Below are 17,878 nucleotides of genomic sequence, written 5' to 3'. Positions count from 1 at the left end.
TCTCCTGAGGAGTGAAATTCAAGACGAGGAAACCACAGAGGGAAGGGGAAGGAGCATGGCAGAAAGCACTCTCTGTGGCAGGAGGAATTCAACCTCACTAAGTACCTTCAGTGGCCTGGCACTGCTCCAGGCCCAGGAACACAAACATTTGCCTTCATGCCCAACCACTGCTCTCCAAAGGCTCATGTGCTAGGTTTTGTGACTACATTGGAAGTTGGAGCCTTTAGGGAGATAATTTAGGCTAAAAAAGGTCATTATGATGGGACCCTGATCCAATAGAAGTGGTGTCCTTATAAGAAGAAGAAGAAACACCACAAAAACAGAGAAAAATGCCACATGAGGACACTAAGAAAAGGGAACTGTCCGTAAGTCAGGAAGAGAGCCCTCACCGGACACCCAGCCTGCCAACAACTTGATCTTGGATATCTACCTCCAGAACAGTCAAAATAAATAAAATTTCTCTTTGTTTAAGCCACCCAGTCTGTGGTATTCTGTTATGGCAACCTAAACAGACTAAATGATAAACAAAAAGGCAGGTGGATGTACGCCTGGCACCATGGCACAGGCCTATAATCCCAGCAACTTGAGAGGCTGAGGCAGAAGGACCACAAGTTCAAGATCAATCTCAGCAACTTAGCAAGGTCCTTTCTCAAAGTAAAAAGGACAAGGGATAGAGCTCAGGGGTAGAGCACTCTGGATTCAAATCCAAGTACAAAAGAAAGGAAGAAAGGAAAGAAAAAAGGAAGAGATGGTGTAAGGGAGGCAGAAGGAGGGAGGGAGGAAGAAGGAAAAAATAAACATGTAAGGATTCATCAGTTTAAAACAGGAAACAGCAGAAATTATCTTCTTAAGATAGACCTAACAGACATAACAGGAGGATGGGGCATGGAGAGAGAATGAATAACAGATACCAAAATACAATTAGATTGGAAGAACAAATTCTGTTCTAAGTAGGATGACCATAGGTAACAACAATTTACTATTTCAATTAGCTATATGAGGGGATTTTGAATGTTCCCAACACAAAGAAATGTTAAATGTTTTGAGACAACGAAAATGCTAATTACCCTGATCTGATCATTACACATTGAATACACATACTTAGACGTGACACTGAACCCATAAATAGGTACAATTGCTATGTGCCAATTAAAAAGAAAATAAACAAGGTAGACTCTATGGTAGTTAACAGGGAAGAGCTTTTTGACTCTATATGATAAATGAATTGATCTTCTATAAAACAAGAGCAGGAAGTCACAAAAAAGGAACAATCAACAAGAGAAAAATAACTTCAGGGGACTAGCATGGTGGTTGACCTAGAGGGGGCTCAGTGGGGATTGAACCCAGGGCTACTTTACCACTAAGCTATATCCCCTGCCCTTTTTATTTTTTTATCTTGAATCAGGATCTTGTTGAGTTGCTAAGGCTGACATCGATCTTGCAGTCCTCCTGCCTCAACTTCCCAAATTGCTGGGATTATAGGCATGCTCCACCATGCACTGCTAGTGAAGGACAATTTTGAAACACAATGGAGATATGAACAGCTAATTGGTAATAACAGAAAATTGTATCTGTGCTTTACAGGACAAAAATATTAATTTTTTCCAAAACTCAGCTAAAGGAAAGAGATTCATATACTTTTGTTCAGAGCAGCACTCTTCACAATAGTCAAAAGGTAGAAGCAACACACGTATTCATTTACAGATAAATAGATAAACAATATATTTTCCATACAATGGAATATTATTTAATATTAAGAAATGAAATTCTGACACATGCTGCTACATGGATGAACCATGGAAACATTATGCTAAGTAAAATAAGTGAGTCACAAAAAGACAAACACTATACAATTCCTCTTATAGGGGGTACTTGGAGTAGTCAAATTCACGGAGACAGAAAAGATGATAGTTGCCAGGGGCAAGATAGAGGAGAGAATAGAGTTGTTGTTGAATGGTGTTATGGTTTGGATATTAGGTGTCCTCCAGAAACTCATGTGTGAAAAAATGAAGGAATAATCAGAGGTGAAATGATCAGGTTATGAGAGATGTAACCTAATCTGTGGATTAATCTATTTAATGAATTAATGATTTGAATGGATTACTGGGTGGTAACAAAAGGCAGGTATGGTATGACTGTAGGAAGGAGGTCACTGAGGGATTATATATCTTGTCCACACTCCCAGGAGCTGAGTAGCTTTCCTCTGCCATGCTCTTCTGCCATGATGTTCTGCCTTACCTTGGGCCCAAAGCAAGGAAATTGGTTGACCATGGACTGAACCTCTGAAACCATGAGCTCAAATAAACTTTTCCTCCTCTAAGTTGTTATCATCAGGTATTTCGGTCACCGTGATAAAAAACTGAATAACACGAATGGGCACAGAGTTTGTTTTGTCAAATGAAAAAGTTCTGGAGATGGATAGTGGTGATGACTACACAACAGTATGAATATTCTTAATACCACCAAACTGTGCACTGGAACATGGTTTAAATTGTGAACCATTCCTAAAGGAAAGGGGGGTTGTAGAAAAAATAACTATGTCCCTGAACGCTTCCTTTCTGTTCCAAAAAGCCTAGCCACATTAAGGGAACAATGAGAGTAAAACTTTCCAGCCCAGGCACAGATTATCTTCAAGAACACTGACTCTCTTATGAACACTGGGAATTAGGGCAAGTTAGTGTTATCAGTAGAAAGCTACTTTCCACATGCACATCACCACAGTTGCTCCTTGGTATGCTGGTCACACAAATAAACTAAACAAGCTAATGATACTTTTGCAACCTAAAATGTAAAATCCATCCCTGAGTGGGGGGACAGGCATGGAACTGAGGGCACTGTGGGAAGGATATTTGTCACTCATCCCTTCAGCCACCACTGGAGAAAATGCCATGAGGGAAAGGAGGCACTGTTGGGCATAACGCCGGGAGGGACAGAGGCGCAGTGGGCATATCATAACTGAACTTAGAGCAGCCGCTGATCTCTTGTGAGCTTTCCCCAATAAATCTTATGTCTTCGGTCTTGTCTCCAGTCACTTTCTTTGGCCTCTTCAAAACCTAAGCCACTGCCCTGTCACATCTGGGCTGTGAACCAGACAAATGGCAAATTCAATGCTATGAATATCTGTCAAACCAAAAGGCAGGGGAGATGGATAAAGAAAAGTAAATTATAATATTTCATCAAATTTAAGACTCTATCAATAATAAGATACAAATTGTTTATGTGCCTCTAAGGAAAAACAGTGACAAAATTATTTCTTATGCCTTAGAATTTCTTTCTTTTTTTTTTTTTTTTTTTTTTTTGATGGACCTTTATTTTATTTATTTATTTATATACAGTGCTGACACAAGATAGGCAAGTGCTTCACCACGGAGCCACAATCCCAGCCCTCTTTTTGTTTTTTTTTTGTTGTTGTTGTTGTTTTGTTTGTTTTTATTGTAAACAAATGGGATACATGTTGTTTCTCTGTTTGTACATGGAGTCAAGGCATACCATTTATGTAATCATAAATTTACACAGGGTAATGTTGTTTGATTCATTCTGTTATTTTTTAGAATTTCTAATACATACTAAAAAAAACTTCTTTAGACTTATGCATATTTTATTTGACATCATTTGTGAACATACATAAACTAGTTAAAATATTCCCAAATGTCAATTTAAGTAAAAATGTTCTAATAATAATGTAAAATCTAAGTAAAAGAAATTGGTTAAAATATTCCTAAAACTTGTCTTTTCAGAGTCCAAGTCTTCTGAGCCATTTTAGACAGAACTGTCAACAACCATGTTTCTGCCCAGAGATGTCCCCTCTGCCATCAGGAGTGCGCTGGGGCAGCATGTTTTGAAAGTGCTCCACGTTATCTCCAGGATTTTCTTCAAGCAGCTGATATTCATTCTGCATTCTTCCTTTACCTCACCAAGAGATGCCAATGGAAGGTTTTCAGACAAGGTTTTGAGGACTCACATTCTTTCTGTAAGTGACCCTTAAATGGTTAGTTGTCTGAAACATGAAGGAATTGTGGTGGTTGGTCCAGCCTTCCAGAATAACAACCAAGATCAAGCATGCAAGACAGCAACATCCATGTCACATCCAGCATCTGAACAGAAGCAGTCAAAAGACATCTCTATTTCAGATATGTTTGTTTGAAACAATGAAAATATTATAGAAAGAATGAAAATATAAGGAGCTGGGGATGTAGCTCAGTGGAAGAGCATTTACCTGGCATGTGCAAGGCCCTGGCTCCAAAAAAAAAAAAAAAAAAAAAAAACACAAACAAGAATGCTAGAAAATAAGTAAAAAATAATAGATACAATTACCTAAGAAATAAGTAAAAACATTGTCCCAACTATAAAGCCTTCAACTCCTGTTGTCATGCGTTTATCTAGTAATTAGTCTCTAATTTCTGAAGCAAATGCAGCCCCATTCATTTATTCATTTGCTCATGTATTTAAACAATCAACAAACATTAGGAACCTCCTATGCTCCGAGCTCCACCAGCAACTCAGAACACTCGCACTCCACATTCTGCAAAAACCCTGAATAAAACCAGAACATTTCTTTCCTCTTATAAGCATTACATAATTGTCTCCCTTTTCTCTTTAGCTTCCAGGAGTCTCAGAGTGAAAGGAAAGACTAAACATTAACACTCTGTAAGTCCTGAAAGGCTGCCTTACTTACATTTATCTTTTTCTCAATATCTTGACTTTCTACTTGTATTTCAGTTTCCCTTGTCCCATTTTTTTTTTCAGGTTTATTTTACTATATATTAGTGAGTTTGTTAGTTAGTGTAGGTAGGTAGGTAGACCCAATTTAGAATATACACAGCCCTATCTCTGCCACAAACAGACCTATTCCTCCTGTGCCTTGTGGAAACCTCCAGGACCCAGCATCGCCCCTTCCCTCTCCTGCCACACCTGGTGACCTACACATCCTGCCCATTCGACCCCCTAAACATCTCGGCAACTCTTACTACTGTGGTCATGGATCAAGTTTTAACAATGTAACTTTACTTTTATTACTGGAGTCCTAGGCCAGAGCCCAACTCTAGGTGTCTCAACAAATCAGGTCTGGCCACTCACCCCAAATCCAAATAGAAAAAAGTCATCGCAAATAGCAGGAAAGGAAGTTCAATCAATATGTTTATATTGAAGAGTGAGATCAAGCGAGTCATCCCTTTCTTCAGGAGTACTAACATAGATTTTGGTTTAAACAGAGGAAAAAAATGAAGCAGGGGGCAAGAAGTATGCATCATTAAACAATCTTGGTCAAACACTGTAGTGTGGCAGCTCATTATTTCAGTTCTGGTCAGAGTCCTTTCAGTGTCAAGAAAATTGCTGCTGATCAGGGGGCCAATCTGCATTTACTTCACAGGATTTTATCTATCAGACTCGTGGTCCTGGAAGGGGGTAATTTGGTTCCTGTGAGATGATCACTTCTACTTGATGGGGGGCAGTCCCACCCTGGGATGATCTGCCTGCTATTCCTTGCTGTTCCTGGAAAGTGTAGGACAAAAACTGGAGACTTCTAAACACCACTCCAGGGGTCTGGAGCAGGACTTTGTAAAAGCTGGAGTTTGAATGTCCCTGCAGATCTTGAAAATACCTTAGTCACTTTTACCTTGGTGTCTTCACCCTTGAAGAGGGCTGATTATCAGTTTTAGATGAACACTCCTTAAATGATTATCATGCTTATGTACTGACCTGAACAAGAATCTGACCCAAAGTTTCAGGAAAAGGGAGCAGATACATAATGAAGGTAAAAATGTCAAATTGTTATCCTGTTTTCATTGAACCTCTGCAGGCTCAAGCAAAAAATCACACTTTTGGCTAAGGCTGCCTCTAATTCCCTCTAATTGCCTCTAATTTTTTCATAACTGAATGTAAATAATATACCAAACCTTCTTTTAGTCTCACAGAAGAAATTTTATTATAATAGGATAAGGATCCAAAAATAACCTGAGACCTGAAAAAGAGTTTCATTCATGTCCCACCACCCCACCTTATCACACACACACATAGACAAGAACAAAGGCCCAGACTGCACACTGCCAGGTTTAATGCCCTGTATGGATGGACACAAATGGATTTTGTGATCCAGAAGAAGTGGTGTTCTTTATAGCAGCAAATGAAATTCTAAAACAAAAACAAACAAAAGGTGGACTGGAAGGAAGGGGGGCATCTGGAGAAGAGAGTTTCCTCAGGTGAGAGGCACCTTACCCTACCCTCCTCCACCCAAGAAGGCCCCCCCCATAGTTGCCCACCCACCATAGAAGGTTTCCAGAACATCCTCAGGAGTTTATGACTGGTTTCAATAACATCCTCCTTGTCAACTAGAGACTTCTGAGGAACAGGATCTCAGAATTATCTTGCTCAAATTAAGCCTAAAAAAACCATCCCTAGCTGGGATGTGGTGACTCCCATCTTAACAACACCCCCCAGCCCGTGGTAGACTGGAAGAGACCTTCATGAATTCCTGTAACGCCACATGTGATGACAAAGTGTGGGTGATCCTTGGGAAAGTCAGTGAGCTACTTGAGATATCATCCATTGAGCAAAAGGGATCCACCCTGCAGACCCAGTGTAGACCACCATGGGGGCTGAAAAAAGATGCATTGTTCCACATAGATCATCAGCATGATGGTACATGAGCATGACGAGTCAATCAGACATCACATAAATGCCTGGAAGAATTGAATCTTGCCCAGACTAAATAAATGATAAAGATTCCATATTCCCCTCAGCAGCAAAGTAAAAAAAAAGGTAATTACAAACTCAGTTGCTGCGCATAATTCCATCTATTCAAATTGAACCAAAAAATATGAAATATGGAGAAATACAGAATGCAGACTGTGAGTTCAATCCCACCTGAAGAGTATGGATTAAGCAACTAGAAGAGGACACAGAACTTTCCCCTCAGTTCCCAGGAGAACCACTCTGGTCATAAGCAAGTGCCAGGCCTCACATCCAGTCTCAGAATACTGTCCTGCAAGTAGCTTTGGTCAACCCCTGGCAGCTCCTGGAAACCCCAGGTGACATGGGATGATAATGCATGCTTTTCCTTCTAGGAAGTGTATTCCAAATGTAAGCTTTGAAACTAAATGTATAAATGACAATGTAAGGTCTGGTGGCACTTGCATATAGTCCCAGCTGCTCTGGAGGCTGAGGCAGGAGGATGGTTTAAGCCCAGAATTTCAAGGCCAGCCTGGGCAACATAGTGAGATTCCATTTTTAAAAAATAATTAATTAATAATAGTTGTAAGAATAATAAAACAGATGACAGCCAGGCACGGTGTCATGCCTTCTATAATCCCAGCAGCTCAGAAGGCTGAGACAGGAGAATTGCAAGTTCAAAGCCAGTCTTAGCAACTTAGGGAGACCCTAAATAACTAAGTAAGACCCTATCTCTAAAAAAAATATTAAGAAGTGCTAGGGATAGGGCTCAGTGATTAAGGGCCCCTGGGTTCAATTCCCAATACCAAATAAATAAGTAAATAAGTAAATAAAATAGATGACAAAGTGAATCAAGCAAGCACATGGTATTAATACATTTGTGCTAAGAGCAATCTACATTTAGCATTATAATGTATAAGAAAATTTATTGTACTAAAAATTTGAAGTTAGCCTTGTAATATCAAATTAAACTATAAAATCAAGAACTTGATTTTAGTATTATGGTTTCAGTTTAAAAGTATGAAATAATTGATTATGTTTGTAAACAGTATTGGAACATTTGAGGCCTGGATATTCATTGTTGTTATTAATTTAATTTATTTGCTTAGTTTTGCTTTTTAAGTCAGGCATTCAAAATTTCTTAAAATACAGTATATGTATAAATTCAGTTTAGAATGTTTTGGGGCATTTAAATAAGTGGTGAATGGGACTTATTGTTTAAGAAGAGTTTTGTTACTTTCACTTGCATTATTATGCAGTAATGAAAAGGTCAAATTGGTGGCTCATATTTAACTTAATTTATGAAAAGAAATCACATTTGTAAGCAAAATTAGAAGTTTAATAAAACTAATTTTAAACATACTTTAACAAATTGACTATAAATTTTATAAAATCAAGTAACAATGAATAGTCTTTTCTGTGTACAAATATCACTACAGACATCAAAAACGTCTTGACATTGGAGTCCACATGCCAAGGGACTGAGGTCCAGTACAAGCCACCAAAGAGAATGCACCACCCATGCCAAGAACAACTGCAGCACCTGGACTCCACTCTTGCCAAGTAAACACACCAGGAATAACATCTGCATCTCTACTGCTGCCAGCCTGAGAGACCAAGAAACTAAGAGGTGGCATCCTGTGCCCACCCACCCATGTTCCATCTTTCACCCAGCTCCCCTTTCCCTGACCCTCCTTGCTTCTTCTCCACAGCACTCCTCACCAGTTTTTTTTTTTTCCAGTGCTGAGGATTGAACCCAGGGTCTCACTCATGCTAGGCAAGTGCTCTACCACTGAGCACCCCAGCCCTGCATCACCATTTAACATATTAATCTTATACATTTTACATATTCAGGTTATCATCTTTCTGAACATAGCTGATGGCAGATACCATGAAATCAGAGACTGTGTCTTGTTCAGTCCCAAATCACCAGCACCTGCAATAGGACCTGAGTGTGGTCTGCTCCCAAGAAACAAGCACTTCATGAAGCCTTTGTTCCTCATCATCTGTTTATACATCTCTCTCCTCATATTAGCTGCATAATCCTTGAACTCAGGAGCTACCTTACTCACCACTCAATCTCCGTGCACAGCACCTGCCCAGAAAAAAAAAAATGTGGGCCCAAATCATATAAAAGTGACTCCCCATTGGAAGGTAGGTGGGGCCTTTGGAATCAAGCAAGTTAGAATTCTAGACCAGCCATAAGTGAACCTTGGACAAGTTACTCAAGATCTCTGAACTTGTTTCTTTAGCTGAAAGTGGGTATAACACCCACTTTGGTTTGTTCTTGTGGAAATTTAATGGTTGGATATAAGGGAAAGTGTCTAATGCTGAGTCCTTACATAAAGTTTGTCTCATAGTAGGTGCTCAATAAAAATCAGTTTCTTTGCTCCTTCTCACCTCCTCCAAATGCTGCAGAGAAGACCCTCACACACACCAATACCAGCTTCAGGTGCTTGACCTAAGTTTCCTCCTTTGGAAAGTGGCAGGAATCAGAACGGGACCCTACTGGAGAGTTCCAGAGGAAGGTCCAAGCCTCTGTCTGGGGGATTGGAACAGAAGAATGAGTTCCTGGTTTGAGATTTGGAGATCCTACCAATTTGGAGAACTTAAAGTGCAGGAAGTGAAAGGAGCCACGGGTTAAAGGGGATCCTGGTCCTTTTTTGACAGTCCCATTCATCCACTCCTATGTTCTAAAAATGAGGAACCAAGGAGAGCCAACAGGAAGGGGCATGTGGGGAGATTCACCCTGAAGAGGAAAGTCAGAATGGCCCCATTCCCCACTACTGCTCCAGACCCAAACTCCTGTCTGATTTTGACCCAAGTCCTAGCCTGATCCCAGCTCCAGGACTAACCCCTCCATCAGCCCTATCCCCATACTTACTACCAACCTAATTCCAGATCAAATTCCAACAAAGTGAAGAGTTGGTGGCCCTAGAGGAATCAAAGATCCCCAGATCATGATAGAATTTCCCTGGTCTCTCTTCTGTCTTTGTTTCCACTTCTGGTCTGTCTTCCTCCATCTACCTGCCACCACCTCTCACTCATTTATGCATGTATCTCACAGCAGATATTTGTTAGCATCAATTTGTGGGGAGGCTCTGCTAGAGTCTTCTGAGAGAAGACTAGATTGAAGCCACAGAATTATACAATATCCCAGTTGTAGGGGTTGTGGGCTACCCCAGACCACCTGCCTCCATCCATGTAGAGGAAATGGTACTCAGAGGAAAAGGTACATCCAGGGTCCTACAGTCACTGATCCCAGAGCTATCCTAGACCACAAATCTGGGCCAGAATGAGCGTGATTTTCAGTTTGTGAAGGCTACCATTACTGAGTATCATAAACCGGGTGACTTAAACAACAGAAATTAATTTTCTCATGGTTTCAAAGGCTGGAGTTCTGAGATCAAGATCTGGAGAGTCTTCATTTCTTCTATGGCCTCTGTCCTTGGCTTGTAGTTGGCTGCCATCTTGCTATGCCATCACGTGGTCTTTCCTTTGCATATCTGTGTAGTAATCTCCTGAGGATACCAGTCATATTTCATTAGGCCTACCCCAATGACCTCATTTAACCTTGATTGCCTCTTTAAGGATTCCATCTCCAAATACAGTTACATTCTGATGGACTGGGGATCGGGACTTCAACCTATGGATTTGTGGGAGACACAATTCAACTTATAACAGTGTGGAACAGACAACTCCTTCTTGTTGTTGTTGTTGTTGTTGTTGTTGTTGTTGTTGTTGGTACCAGGGGTTGAACTCAGAAACGCTTAACCACTGAGCAACATCCCAACCCTTTTTATTTTTTATTTTGAGACAGGGTATCACCAAGTTGCTCAGGACCTCACTAAGTTGCTAAGACTGGCTTTGAACTTGAGATCCTCCTGCCTCAGTCTCCCAAGTCAGTTGCAGTGTGCCACTCAGACTACTCTTATCTGAGAGAAAGAGAGTCATGTGTTGGAACAGTCGGGGGTCAGAGGAGAGTTGCTCTCCCCAGATCCAGTTCAGCCCAGCCCCAGGCTCAGAAGAGGGGGCTAGGCTTGTTCTTTCATTCATAGCAATTACTTTATTCAAAAATGTTTCTTAGCCAGCATGGTGGCACACACCTATAATCCCAGCAACCCAGGAGGCTGAGGCAGGAGGAACACAAGTTCAAAACCAGCCTGGGTAACTTAGCAAGACCCTGTCTGAAAATAAACTCCAGGGCTGCAAGCACCCTTGAGTATACTGATTACAGATCCCAAAGGAAGAATGTGGAGAACTCAAGGGAGAGGCTGTGGACATTGTATTAGTTATTCCTTAGCAGGACAGGCAGGATACAGTGCAGGGTCACACTACACCTACAAGCAGGGGGAATATATAGGATAAGTTGCATGCCCACTGCACAAGTGAATTTCCTCAGCTGTTTTATGAGGACATTCCTTTACTTTACAAGCAAGATCACTGTTTAGATCCGCACCTAAAGATTGGAGATAAGGAAAGTGACCAGCTCCCCATCTCCATCTTCTTACCACATTCTTTTAGAGTCCTTCTTGTCTCACTGCAAGCTTTCCTAGGCACTGATTAGTGTTTAACCCAACACCCCACGCCTTCAGTGCCTCAGAAACTCCTTGTCCCTCACATTCTCAAACCATCCCCCTTCCTCTGCCAAGACCTTGGGACAGAGATCAGGAGGCACACTGCATCTGTATCTTACAGCAAAGTACAAAGAGCAGGAACCTATCAACAAGCATATTAAGGTAGTTAAGATAGCATTAATTTTAGACACTTGCGTTAAAGCATGAGAGAAATGTTTTAGTCCATTTCTGTTTTATCCAACTGCACTCCATCTCGTTTGTGGGTCAGACTACCCAGGGAAATCCCTGTGCTGCAGTCCTAGGGAGTCCTGAGCAGATCCAGCAGTCAGTCTGGTTGGCACGATGTGCAACTTCCATTGCCCAGTCCAGGAATAGGTTATCTGTTGTTAACATTTGTAAATATGACAAATGTTTAATAGACAACAATAATGGCAAATCAGTTCTATGAGACAGTGTATAGGCTACCATATAATCTAGTGTTATTAAACTAGCCTGTACAGTAGGCTTACCTGGGCACATGGCCACACCAATCTATCTGTACTTTAGGGGTATAAAAAAATAAGAAACCTCTGGAATATATAACTGTCTTAAACTGATACAAAGTGTACCTTAGATGATGACACCCAAGGGTAATATCTCCTGTACTTGTGAGGGCCGGGTTGCCAATTTAGTAGGTTTTACATGTAAATTCAGACATACTCCCTCCCCACAAGGGGTCAGTAAAGCAAATCACCGGGGGCTTATTTGTACAGTCCATGGCCAACTAATGCTCCTTGTCTCCGATGTGATGTCTCAAGGAGCTGGCAACAGTAAGTTGTTGTTCACGCTCCAGGCTGGTTTAAGAAAATGATCAGTGGAAGTGTCCTTTATCTGTAACCTTAATGCTGCAGCCATGGGCAAGATAATATAGAAATGACTGCAGGCCACTGAGGTCTGGGCTTCTCATTTGGTGTCCTCCATGCCTCAGCAGACAAGCAGCCCACCCTTGCATTAGAGGTACTCTCAGTCCTTATGACCTCAGGCTATTCATTCTTTCAATTAATCCAAACCCTGTTGGATTGTATGGCAGGTGGAAAATCCAAAATATGCCCTAGTCTTGAGTCCCTTGTTGTGTGAAATGAATTCTTTGGTGGCTCTCCTTTAGTTGCCTTCTGATAGGCTCTTTTTCTGGAAAAGGCTTACATCAAAACTGTGTGTCCATGCAAGTCAATGTATATTCAGCCCCTTATGATAATGGAAGAGGGACAATGTAGTCTGTCAACACTGAAGAGGGACCTCATCTCACTTGACATGCCCTTCGTGGCATCCAGTCATCTTGGGTAGCACTGAGAGCAGGCAAGACAGTCCTGGCATGCAGCAACAACATCAGACATCTTTATGGGCAGTCCCCAGCATGTCTCAGCAGTAATCTTTTGACTTACATGCTTTAATCTACTTTGTAGCCAAGAGGCAATTTCTTCTGCTGGGGCTTCCTCCAGCCACCTTAGCTTTACCAGTTGTATGATCTTGACTGGTTTCTTTGGTCATGGGCTCTATGGTAGAAAGGGCAGCATAAGTAGCATGCAACTGTTTTGCTAACAAGTTATAATGTTCCTCTGCCCCCTTCCATAATTGTGACCAAAATCCAATAGGGGCCTTATGTCCCTTAACCTAGTGCTATAAGCTCCATTCAGCAGTCCAGAGTAGACTCCTGTTTTCTGCCTCAATTTTCTTGTCTCTCCTAGGTCTGCTGTCAGTCATACTGCTTACTAAAGAGGCTGCCCCACTAATGGGATAATATTGATATCAGGGCACCATAAATGGATGGAGGGGCCACGTGTAACCCTGCATTCCTCCTCCCAGGAGTAAAGTCAGGCTGTTGGTCCTGGAAAGGCTGCACATAAATAGCATGTTTCATTCCTAATTACCACAAACAGCTCTCCAATAAAGCCAGGTACCTCTGAGCATGGCAATATCTCCAGAATTTGGCCCTGTATTGCTAGTGGCAAGAAGAAGCCAAGTTAGTTAATGACCCCACACTTTCACCAGCACCACTGGCATAAAGTAGGGTCAGCTTTTTGGACAATTCTATATCATTCAACATTATTCCATCTGCTTCAGTGGCCCACAAGTGGAGCAGCCATGCCAGTACACTTTCTTTTGCTTTCTGCCTGAACTTGGACCCCAGTTCCACCAGCTCCACAGGGGTATACAGACTCATGGTGATATGTAAATATCTCTCTGGAGCTGGAACAAATCTGGATTCTCCCCCTCGGGCTGCTCCTGCTGGATCTTAGACTTTTGGATCATTGCCAGTCTAGCTTCTACTATATCTTCATCCTCCACATCAGATTTTGAATCACTGGAACTAGTGGACTCCCTGAGTGGATTCCCATGCCCAATGATCCCTGTTTCCACTAATCACCAATGCCCTAATATGGGTTCTGTGCCCACAACATCCCCTTAGTTTAGCATAATGGTGTAACACGACCTATAGGCAGTCATCTGTAAGTTCTAAATGCTGTGAAAGCACATCCTTGCTGTCAACCTGTGCTAAACAGGCATCTCTCTCTTTCTTAACTCTTGCTATACTCTACCCAGCTGATCCTGAGTGGCTAAGTCCCAGTCTGTGGCTAATTTTTTTTTTTTTTTTTTGGTACCAGGGTTTGAGCCTAGGGAAGCTTAACCACTGAGCCACAACCCCAGCCCTTTCTTTCATTTTTTTATTTTGAGACAGGGTCCTGCTAAGTTGCTTAGGGTCTTGCTAAATTGCTGAGGCTGGCTTTGATCTTGCAATCCTCCTACCTCAGCAAGCACCACCATTCCCCACTGTGGCTAACTTTAATGCACATAAGAGAGGCCAGGCCACTACTGATCCAGCACCTCCACTACTTTGGATTCCTTCCACTTTACTGAGACTACTTTTGATGCTGCTTCCAACACTTGCAGCACCCTCCTTTACATTTTCAAAGCATCTCCATACTCACACCATGGTCCCCACCCCACCAATAGGGAAGCCACCTCAAATCACATCAAGGATTGTGGCCGGCCTGGGATTTCCCCCTGCAGACTTTATGTCCTCTCCCAACTCAAGAGTCAACTCAACGCATTTTGTGTGTGTGTGTGTGAGATAGGGATTTAGGAAAAAAAGAGAAATACTGAATTTTAAAGAAAACACTCACAAGATGTAGAAAGTATAGTTGTAAATCTTGAGCAACTCACCCTTGGTCCATGCCCTGGTAAAATGAGGGAAATACTCAAGCACAGGGAAACTGGTACAAAATTGTGAAGCTCTACTCTGGATCTACCTCCAGTCTGGTCCCTGATATTGCTCTTCTATAAATATTGAACCCCCAGCCCAAGACAGGGCTGCTTCCCACTCTCAAGACAGCTCAAACCTACCTTCCTAAATAAACCTCTGTCTATGCCTTTGTCTGTCTGGTGCTGAAATTCTTTTCCTTCACGTATGTCAAGAACCTCTCTGGTCCTGAGCTGAGTTCCTCTGGGAACTCCTCAAGACCCTTCTCCAGAGACATCTCTTCTCCCGTGACATTTGGGATCCTGCTAACTGCAGCAGTTGTTCAACTTCAGGACTATAAGCACCTGGAGCGTTCGGTTTACCAATCCCAAAGGATGAACTTGGAGGACTCATGGAGAGGTTTTAGACATGTTATTACTTAATCCTTGGCAGCAGCAGGCCAGTGTACAATGGAGAGCCACTGTATACAAGTAGAGGGAATATACAGGATAGGTTGCATGCCCACTGCACAGGTGGATTTCCTCAGATGTTTTATGCGTATATTCCTTTACTTTACAACCAGGGTCACTCTGTTTAGATTATCACCTAAAGATTGAAGATAAGGACTGGAACTGTGGCTCAGTGGTAGAGCAATTGACTAGCATACGTGAGGCCCTAGGTTCAAACCTCAGCACCATATAAAAAATAAAATAAAATAAAGGTATTGTGTCTACCTACAACTAAAACCAAATTTTTTTTTAAAAATTGAAGATAAGGAGAGTGGCCCGCTCCCCCTCTCCATTCCCTTCTTTAGAGACCTCTTGCTGCTAGCTTTCCTATGCACTGATCAGTGTTTAACCCAACAGGGGTTCCCCACAAATCAGATCTGGTCATTCTCCCCAAAAATTAAATCAAAATATAATGATGGAAAGCAGGAAAGGAACTTTAATCAACATACCATATCAGGAAGCTTACAGGTAATATCAAGCATCCCAGCCCTGCCTTCAGGGGTAGTGGTGACACAGTTCCTAGATTATACAAACAAGAGGACCAGAAATACACATGGTCAAGTAGTCTTTGCCACATTATGGTCTGGTTGATCATCATCATAAGCTGCATCAGGCAGGGTCTTATCAGTTGCTGTAAAAAAGCTGCTGTTGCCTGGGGGGGTGGTTTCACCTCATCACAAGATACTTTATTGACTAGACCTGTTCTTCCTAGAGTCAAGTCAATTCAGAGCAAAGGAAACAGATGCAGAATAGATGCCAAGTTTTTATTTTTTATTCTGCTTTTAGTTAATCATTGAGCATTTACAGGCCCAAGAAAAGGTTCTAAGTCCTTATTACACCCGTACTTCATTAAACATATTGACTTGACATGTTGACATATTGTTCTTCTGTACATTAAACCTCATGACAATTTATACACTTTGCGTTAGTTGCTGCACAACTAAAGAACGAGAAATGTTAAATATTCTGATATTATCTAAAGCTCACCAGATATTCTGGGTTGTGTGAATCTTAAGAAAGATTATTTAGCAGTTAACATTTTTATCATTTAGGTGTGGCTTTTCTTTAGAATTTACAATGCCAGACATAAGGGAGAGACTTAACCTTGCAAAAGGGGAAATAATCTTGCAGAAAGGAAAAGGGAGGAAATGTAATCTTACAAAGGATGACTTGCAAAAGAGTGGCCACTGTTACACCAGAACCACAAAAACAGAGGAAGAGAACGAATTGTGTCTGTAGTGAACAGATACAAATTTTTTCATTGTCATTATTCTCTAAACAATACAGTGTAACAGCAATTTACATAGCATTTAACTGTATTAGGTATCATAAGTAATCTAGAGATGATTTAAAGTATATGGGCAGGGTGAGGTGGTACATACCTGTAATCCCAGCTACTCAGGAGGCTGAGGCAGTAGGATCATAACTTCAAGCCCAGCAATTTAGTGAGACCCTGATTCCAAACAAAAAAATTTAAAAAGGCCTGAGAATGTAGCTCAGTAGCAGAGTATTCCTAGATTTAATCCCAGTACCCCAAATAATAATTTAAAATTTTAAATTAAAAAAAGATAAAGTATAGGGAAGGAAGCATGCAAATTGTATGCAAATACTGTGCCATTTTATATAAGGGACTTGAGCATCTGCAGATTTTTGTATCCACAGGAGTGTTCCAGAACAAATCCTCTGAGGATACAGAGGGAAACTATACAAAACTGTAGATTTAATTGAGTGGGGAACATAATTGTGTCTGAAGAAGAGGACAGAAAGAAGAACTAAAATGAACTACATTGGGTCAGGTGAGTTTGAGATGCTTATTAGAGTGTAGATTAAATGACAGGTAGGAAGTTGGACAAACAATCTAGTCAGGGACAAGTGTGCACACACAGACACACACACATGCCCCAGTCCTACAAGCCCCAATATCCTGAAGAGATATCCCTACTTCTACCCAGCTAGTCTCTGACCACTGGCTCTTCTGGCCTTGAGTCTTCATCTCCTTCCTAAGCCACTGACGCCTAAGGCCATCATTGTTCCTGGGTCTCCAGTGAGTGCACCAAGAAGAAAGGCAGGGTGGGAAACAGAAAACACCACTAAAACCACCAAAACAGCAGCTCAAACACCAGTCAGTCCCCAGTTGTGTCAACAGCTCATATGGACTGACATTTCCTGTGAGTAATGACATCACTGCCTGACCTCCACTGGAGGGGCAAGGAGCTTGCAACTTCTGTGCTTTTTTCCTCTTTATCTGTAAAATGGTATTCTGTCATTTCCTGAAAGTCCATAGTTTATACTATGCCTATCTTAATCTAATAAATTCTTTATTTTCCTATATCTGCAATGTTTGTGACCTTGTTCTTTGAGGGCTAGTTCTCCCTGCCTAGCTTATAAAATCCATGTAACTTGGGCCTTTTTATGGTATGGATACTCTGTGTTAAAGGGACAAGTATGCTTTTTTATTTATTTTTTCTTGGTGTATTATAATTTTACATAATAGAGGGATTCATAATTGTGTATTCATACATGCACACAATATAACATTATAATTTGGTTGACTTCATTCCCAGGTAGGGATATGCATGGATCTAAAATGTCACAAAGGCTGCTTAGATTCCCAAGCTGCCTTATACTCCCAAGTAGCTGGGATTACTGGCATGCACCATCACACCTGGATTGCTTCTTCATTCTTTAGAACAAGTTTCTCCCTTCCTGGAATCCCAGTCCAGTCATTCATATGGTGACCTCCAGTTCATTTTCCAGAAAACACATTTTGAATAAACCCCTTTCAAAAGCCTTCTCGACTCACAAAGCAGAGATCACTAGGCCCTCCTCTTCCACCTCCATGCTGGGCTGTTATCATTGGTTTAGGGCACTGTCTTCCTCCCCAGACTGTGCACTGTGACACCCTTCAA

The sequence above is a fragment of the Sciurus carolinensis genome, chromosome 3 (genome assembly GCF_902686445.1).
Source record: "Sciurus carolinensis chromosome 3, mSciCar1.2, whole genome shotgun sequence".
NCBI lineage: Eukaryota > Metazoa > Chordata > Mammalia > Rodentia > Sciuridae > Sciurus > Sciurus carolinensis.
The sequence above is the reverse complement of the archived record's forward strand: the minus strand, read 5'-3'. Positions refer to the sequence as shown.